At 45.5% G+C, this 7,959-nt stretch overlaps 1 protein-coding gene across 1 annotated transcript in view; it reads right to left on the bottom strand.

The window, feature by feature from the left end:
• CHRNA1 (cholinergic receptor nicotinic alpha 1 subunit) overlaps window positions 1-6,398 on the bottom strand; it is a 28,741-nt gene extending 22,343 nt beyond the window's left edge. The window contains exon 1 of the mRNA XM_019653697.1: window positions 6,330-6,398. The gene's annotated coding sequence lies outside the window, so the exon portion shown is untranslated. The remainder of the gene's footprint in view (window positions 1-6,329) is intronic.
• Window positions 6,399-7,959: the final 1,561 nt, after the last annotated feature.

Raw genomic sequence — 7,959 nt, 5'->3', positions numbered from 1 at the left:
CTCTCTCTCTCTCTCTCTCTCCCCCTCCCTCCATTCTCAGCTCAGTGCCATGTAGTTCAGGCTGATAGTTTGGTAGTAATTATTGGATCTGTAAGCACTGGATTACATAAATGCTCCTTATTACATACAAAACAGGTTGCTGCCCACTCACCGTGGGTCCACCCCATCTTGCTGCTGTTTTTTTCCAGGGTCAGGGATGGATCTGCTCCATCCAGCTTTACTCTTCCCTTTGTTCCCTTGAGACAAAGGGTAGGGAGGAAATCGCTGTTTGCTGAGATCCCACTGTCCACTGTTTCACTCTCACAGCAACCCCAGTGGGGCAGGTGTTACATATAATGTATCCAAGCTTACTTAGGTCATAAGTAGCAGAGCTTAGCACAACAGAGATCTGATACGTCTGATTCCAAATACGGCGCTCTGTCCACTACACTCATGGTCCAAACGGCACCCTTAGAAGCCCCTAACAGGTGACCACAAGATTAGGAAAGGAGGGGAGAAGGTGGAATGGGGAGATGTGACCTAAAGGGGGATGCATCTTGCCTCCCACCCTTGCTTCATCTAGAGCAACTGCACTTTGACTTAAAAAAAAAAGTGTGTGTGTGTGTGTGTGTGTGTGTGTGTGTGATATCTATATATCTATATATCTATATCTATATCTATCTATCTATCTATCTATCATCTATCTATGTATGACATATATGAGAAAAAAGTCTGAGAATCCTCTCACAGGATATACCGTCTCTGGGGTATGTTCTGACACAGCTGACTCGTGGTAGAAGCAAGTATAAACTGTGACTGTAAGACAAAGCCAAGTTGGTAGGAACTGAAGCCAAGCCTTGGCCCTGCAGCTCCAGGGTCTAACCATTTGATTAGTTCAGAAAATGTTTTGATGGCAAAATTCATCTGCAACCAGCTTCTCATATTCTCTGGGACAGACAGAAATCAAGAAAAATAAATCTGATGCAAAATCCAACGTGTCCTACTCCTATCCTCTGCCTGTAGTAAAGGGTGTTATGAACTTTTCTTGGTTTTGCAGAGTCTGGGTAATAGCAATCTGAAGGAACACGGAAGAAGCCTGGGAGACCAAGTTGGATGGCAAAACTAGAACTGAAGCAGAGAAAAGAGAGAGAGAGAAAAGCCTCAAGCTGGGTCTCTGCTGCCCTTACGGGAAATAGGAGAGAGAATTGGTCCAAGAACGGGAAACTGAGAGACAGAAGTCGGAAGAGTATTTTTAAGGAGTTTGTTGGATGTTTAAAACACACTTCTACTTTTGGCACATTCTCAAGAGACAAAAGATTTGGTTTGGTTCTAATTTTATTTTTCTGCAGGTCTGAACCAGTGCCAAGACTGGACCATGTTGGCTCCTGGGTTTACATTGGTTACATAAACAAACTTCAGTCTCTTCTGTGATCTGAAAGAGCCAAAACCATGAATGTTTTTCAATTTCCATTTTATCTACTGCTTGAGTTTCTATTCTGAGAGGTGCTGTTAAACATTGTTGTTCAGTTGTGTTCCCTAAATTATTTTTAATTAATCTTAATTTGGACCAAGAATGTTCTACTGTTGACACAGGGAAAGGAATTATCAAAAATAAAATTAATAAAGAACTAACTTCAGAAAAATAACAGCACTAATATTATAGTATCTTATAATATCTAGCTCAGCAAAGACAGATAATTTAGATTTTTAAATTATCTTTTTTGAATGATTTTTCTCAAAGCAATAATTGTATTGGTAAAGAGGTTAAATATTATTTTCATCTCTCATGCATTTTTTACAATGGAATTTTTCTATTATCTTTCAATAGAATTAATTGCATTGGTGCAAGAAATGCAGAGAAATCAGCAACTGTACTGAGCCTTTGAAACCTCATGTCTAGTTGGATAGTTATTGTATTCATTACACAGTGAAAAATGATGAGCAATAATCATTTCACCTAAAAAACTGCCAAAGAGAAAAGCTTGTCAGGGCTCTCAGAATATTATAAAGCAGACAGTACAAGAGATTAAAAAATACTGTCGGAGCTTTTTCATAGAGTCTCCCCTCTCCCCTCCCTTGTCCTTTAAGACAAGGGTGTTCGTTGTCACCTAACCATTTGTGCATGTTTCTAACAAAGACTCCCAAGTACCTTTGGCTGAAAAGTGACCAAATTTCAAAAAGCTAGTAATACTGAGGCCAGCCCTTGGTCTTTTCCAAAGTGAGAAAAGACTTCTGAATCCTTTTGGGTAAAAAAAAAAAACCTGGCAAAGATCAAAGAGGATTCAGTAAGGGTTTCTGATACATCAATGGAATATCCTACAAGGATTTTACACGTGAGACTAAGTCAAGCATGCTATAGTTTAGGCCCCAAACCTATAAAGTCATAAATGCATGAGCGAGTTTCTCTAGTGAAAGCCTGAGATATGCATGGTAAATTTCCCAAGTGCAGTGATCAGCTGTGATCTTGTCTACAGTCTCATTTCCATCATTTTCTAAAGTACTCCATAATTTGGTCTCAGGACCTCTTAGCTAATGACAGATTATGAGGATGGGCCTTGTATGCTACTGCACAGAATTATTTAGTATTCTGCAGTTCAGTGGAAGAGTTGAGATGCGCTTGAATATTTGTGGACATTTACCTTCTCTTTTTGTTATAGCGGTCTTACAACAAATTAAAACATGTATGTCAGCTCCATAATTATCTAGCTAGACTTTTAACAATTGGCTAGTGAAGGCTAAATTTTATTCAAGCAGGATTTCATTTGTCATACTAATGTTAAGTACATTAGTTTATTCTATGGCCATGATTGGTGCTATTTAAATTGCCAATATCTATGTGTCCCTTTGTGTGCCCTGACTCAATGCATCAGTAGCACCAACTTAGTTTTATCACAACCCTGGGCACATTGGCAGTTCCTGGGGGGGTCTGGAGCTCCTGGGTAGACACGATGCATTTGCCTGGAGCTTTGATTTTACTTGAAGACTTGGAGACAAAATTAATCAATTTAACCATTTATTTAATGTGCTTTAATTCTTTTCTAAATTCATTGGGGTGACATTGGTTAATAAAATTACATAGGTTTCAAGTGTACATTTCTATAATACATCATCTGTATGTTGCATGTGTTCACCACCCAAAGTCAAATCGCCTTTCATCACCATATATTTGACCCCTTTTACTCTTTTCTACATCCCCCAGCCCACTTTCCTGCTAAAATTCTTTATTTAATTTGCTGTGAAGCAAGCAAAATTATGCACTATGTTATGACTATAAATCAAATGTTGACTAAAACAATGATAAACTAACAACTTATAAACTAAGAAGTGTGTCTATTTAGCTGTCAGAGTTCCAGCCAGAAACAAACTGGTGATGCTGAGAAGAAAATATGATGACATCCCTCCTGGGAGAGTGATGGGACATAGCCTCACCTGGCCTCCAGGTAAGGTAGCCCGAAGCCTGCTGTTCCTATCTCCTGTCAAAGTCCTCTAAGGACTATTGGAACGAAAAGAAACCTCCAACCCAAGGGGAGAGGACCCATCCTGTTCGGTGAGATCCTGAAAACTCTGGACCAGTTGAGTGTGGGCAGAGCCATTAAGGAAGTTCCCTCCCACCCCAGCTAAGCCTGCATTGGGTAGGATCCCTGAGGCACAAGGTTATCCTCCAAGAACTGTCCCCTTTGCTCTCCTACACCTGGCCATGGCACCTCCCAACTCCTGGCGCTCAAGTCCCCACCTCTGATGGGGACCACTCTATAGCACCCCCTGACGGTACCCCCCGCTCCTCATCAGCCTTGCTCAGGTCCAGTCCTATCCTGCGAGACAGCTTCCACCCTTGGCCCTGGTCCAGGCTCCCAGTTCCCCTCTTTATGTTGGCCATTCCCAGGACTACAGACTGGGTTCAACCAATGAAGAATTTCAAGCCTGGTTTTTTTGTGAAAATAAATATGAATGCAAAATTTACACGAACATCTAAGATACAAGGCCTGAGAGAAGATGGGTGCTGTTTGTGGCCTGCGTGATCAGTCCCTGGGCCCCTTGGGAATGCATTCATCCTCCTGTGCCGTTAGAGTGCTACCAGCAGACCCAGGTGAGAAGCGAAACTCTGAGGGACATTTCTGCAAAGTGAAGGAGACGGCCCACATGTGAAGTCCTACCCCCAAATTGGAGACAATGCTCTTTAGAGGGCATGCGTCCTGCTGGAATTGGGAAATTCCACGCAGTTCCAGATATCTGGCCTCCTAACTGAACACGATGCAATGCCTTTCTTCCCTCCTCCCAATCTGTGCAAAATGTCAGAGGAATAAAACCAGCTCTCTTCTTTAATAGGTTCACAATATGGTCTACAATTTTGTGTAGACTGTTCCTTTTCTCTGTTTTTTCTGTAAAATTTTTTCAGGAGTATTTGAAGTTATTTTGGTGAAATGCAACTTGATGTTGCTTGGTTTTCATTTCGGGAAAGATAAAGACAGCTTTGGCTGGTGAGGGGGAACCTGAGCTCAGAGAGCGTGAGGTAGGGTCCAGGGGCCATTTCGTTTTCTCTGTGGTGACTTGCACAGCAGCAGCACACATAGCCTCGGCTCCAGCCTCTTGAGGGGAAAATGACGGATACTCAGGGAGCCCAGGCTGGCATGAGAAGCCTTTCTGAGCAGGACACTGTCACTGGACGGAGGGGTCCGAGGATGACTGGGGCGTCCTTGTCCTGGACAAACAACTGCTGTCCTATTACCTGGCCTTCTCCTCCTTTCTCCTGCCCTGAGGCCTTTCATGATATATTGGGGGGGGGGAGTGCAGAAATGCCCCTAGGAGTCACTAATTTGGTATCAGAATGTGAGTCTTTGGTTTCAGTCAAGCCAGTTCTAGGCTCAATTCAATTAATTCTGGATTAAGTTTGAAGGGTCTGTCCCCTCTCAGAGCGCCCCTCAAGCTAGGCCTCTTAAAGATATAATTTTCCAAAGACTAATCTTTGTCTTGTGTTTCCTAGGAAGAATAATTGGCAAATTTGGAGAATTGTACTTCTGTGTTCACTTCTATTCTGACGGCTAATTCACATGTTGGTTAAGGAGAATCTTGTGCATTTACCAGAATGTCATGTTAAGAACGTGTTTCCAGGGTCTGGCTCTGTGACAAGCACCCACACCCTCCAGCCACACAGGGTGTGTATATCCCATTTCCCCCTAAACCAGAGCTCTCTCTTGCACCATATGCATGAAGACTGCTACTTTGCAGGTGGAAATTCATCCCTGAGATGGAAGCAGATCATCTCCCTTCTCCCATTTGGCTGAGGAAGGACAAAAAAAGCATCAGAAGAATTGAGCTAAGAAAGTGACAACAAGGGCATTGGGTTGGGTGAATTCTAAGGAAGAACTGGGAAGCAGGCTTTGGGAGTGAGACGTTCTTGTCAGAGACCCAAGGGAGCCATACCAGGGGGATTCCCGGGAACGTGGCCTCAATCATTATATGGGACCTGGTCTCAGGGAGAAAGATCTATGTCTTCAAGGGTGAGAAGCTGCAGGTAAAACCTGGCTGCCTGTTGTGGGCATAGGGAGAAGATGTGGAATGGGAGTGGGGAGCTGAAGAGAGAAAGCAAACTGGGATTAAGGAGAAAACTCTGCAAGCCAGGCAGTGCTGGACTCCACGGGGACCTGTGACCATCTCTGTATTTACTGTGTCCTGAACTTGAGAAAATCAGTTTCATCCCCCCAAAGTTAGCTTGGTGTGTTCATGGTCTGCCTGTATGCTCTTTGAATTTGCCTTTTCAAAGCCAGGCTTTTCTCCAAAAATCCATTCTGGCAAGAGATCAAGCGAGGGCCTGATGCTCTCCAGCTAATGATAAAATTCCTCAGTGAAGCTTTCCCAGCATCGCCCAGAAATAACCCAGAATTAGCAATCTGGCTCGGTCAACCGCAGCATATGTCCCCACTCAGGCTGTGCACCTCGTCTGAGTAACATCCCTGCCCCCGGCCAGCAGAAGGACTTGCTTGGCCTGGCACAGGCAGATGGTGCCTGCTACAACACGCCCCAGGCTCTTCTCTGCTGCCAGCCAAGGCTGCTCCACATGGCTCAGTCGGAACCCTCCCTGTACCCCCAGAGTCACAGCCCTGCCTCTGGCCCCAGTGACGGTGCTGCGGTTTGCTTATTTTGACGTACTCATCCCCAACACACCAAGATGAAAGGCAGGAAATGTGCAGCTCCAGTTCCCATGGCAGGAGTGGCTGGACCACATTGTATCACATTTATAGCCTGGTCATGGGATCCTGGAGACAAACACAGTGCAGGCTGACCTCAGGCCTGGGCGGGCCTGGCACGGCTCACGCTGGGCGCTGCCCACCCTGCATGGCACCCCTACTCACGTGGCCTGGCTGCAGACTTGCTCACTCCCACCACTGCCTGTGACTGAAGCCACCTCCTCAGAAGGCCACTCACTGGGGCTCCCCACTGCCCAGGGGGAGCTGCATGCTCCAGCGAGAGTCCACTTCCTCCCAGGACACTCCCAGGACTTGGTCGCCTGTTTCTGAGGAGTCAATGTGGAGCTTTGCATTTCCATTTCCCTGTGAACAGGAAGTGCCTCCCGGTCCTCGGGCAGAGGTTTGGAAACCCCCAGTATTCTAAAAATGTGGCAAAACTTGACCCATCAAGACCCAAAGAGAAAAAAGCAGCCAAGGCCTTGCTGCTTTCCCTGAGTGACCGTCAGCCCTTCCTGCAACCACCCTCGTCAGCCAGATGCTCCTTCTATAAACATGCCAGCTTTTCCATAAGACAGAAGTAAGCATCACGTCCACCCACGCACAGGATGTTAAAGCATTTGAAGGACGATTTGTTCTGGACCCGAAAAAAGCCTTGCGGGAAGAATTGCATTTCTCTTCCCGCAGGTGTGTGCCATGTGGCTGGGTTATGGGGGCAGTATGGACGGTAAGCGTCCATTTCCTGGCTTTGCCGCCGTTAAAGCCCTCGGTCATTAGGTCGCAGGAAGAGCATTTGTGCATTTCATTTCCTTGGGGATGATTTTTTGAAGTGGCTCTAACACACCTTATCACATTCACGTGTGTTCCTCGGAAAGCAGGCGAATGGAAAGTTCAGGAAAGCCAGCTTGTGCGCTGCCTGGATAGAACGCAACTGCTTGTTCAACAGAAGCCAGTAAAGACAGGTACTCAGGGACCATAATGTCCTTTTGTGCCTTTGTCTGGGGCAGTTCATTAAGGTAGAGACTACCTTGGCATTGACAGGACAACCCTTTCCTGTGTGTTCCAGGAGAACATAATTGACTACAAAACCTTTTTTCGATGTCACCACTGCCAGATACAAACCCAATTAGCAGCAGAGTGAACTCAGATGAGTCCTGGGAACATGGAAATAGCACGTTCTACAGCTAATCAGACCCATGGAATGAGGACACATCTGGATGTCATCAGGAAGGTGGGACCCCAGGACCACAGGGGACCGGATTCTCGAAGAGCCCACATGTTCCACTGATTTCAGAGTCCCCCTTTTTGGGTGAATTACACAGCCTTCGAGAATGAACAATTAGAGACCAGCTTCTGTCTGCTCGAGGCCTCTGGGCTGGGAGCATCCCAGTTTTATTCTGAGGCCAGAGATATTCAGGGGAAGTCATCCAGGTGTTAATTCAAGTACAGCCCGTTGATCCCCTCCACAACTCCCTCCCCACAAATCTGAGTGGATTTAGAAACTCTTTGTTTCTTGTTATCTGACTTTCCTCCCAAAGACTAACGAATCATACGTCCTGACTCTCCTGAGAGCAGAAGCACACCAGCCATTTCAAGGGCACGGAGGGACGCTCTGCCCACCTGTACCACAGTTGAAACAATTAATGCTGCCAGGCAGGTACTGAAAGCATGTGCAGAGTGAAAAATACCAATGCAAATGGGCAAGCACACTTGCCTAGTTTTCACATTGTTATTATAATGGGATTATGGTGATTATTAATCATTGCAGTGCGGACTGTTACGCTGGAAGAGGCACTCT

The sequence above is a fragment of the Hipposideros armiger genome, unplaced genomic scaffold (genome assembly GCF_001890085.2).
Source record: "Hipposideros armiger isolate ML-2016 unplaced genomic scaffold, ASM189008v1 scaffold_205, whole genome shotgun sequence".
Taxonomy (NCBI): domain Eukaryota; kingdom Metazoa; phylum Chordata; class Mammalia; order Chiroptera; family Hipposideridae; genus Hipposideros; species Hipposideros armiger.
Note: the sequence above shows the minus strand (reverse complement) of the source record. Positions and strands in the feature narration are given on the sequence as shown.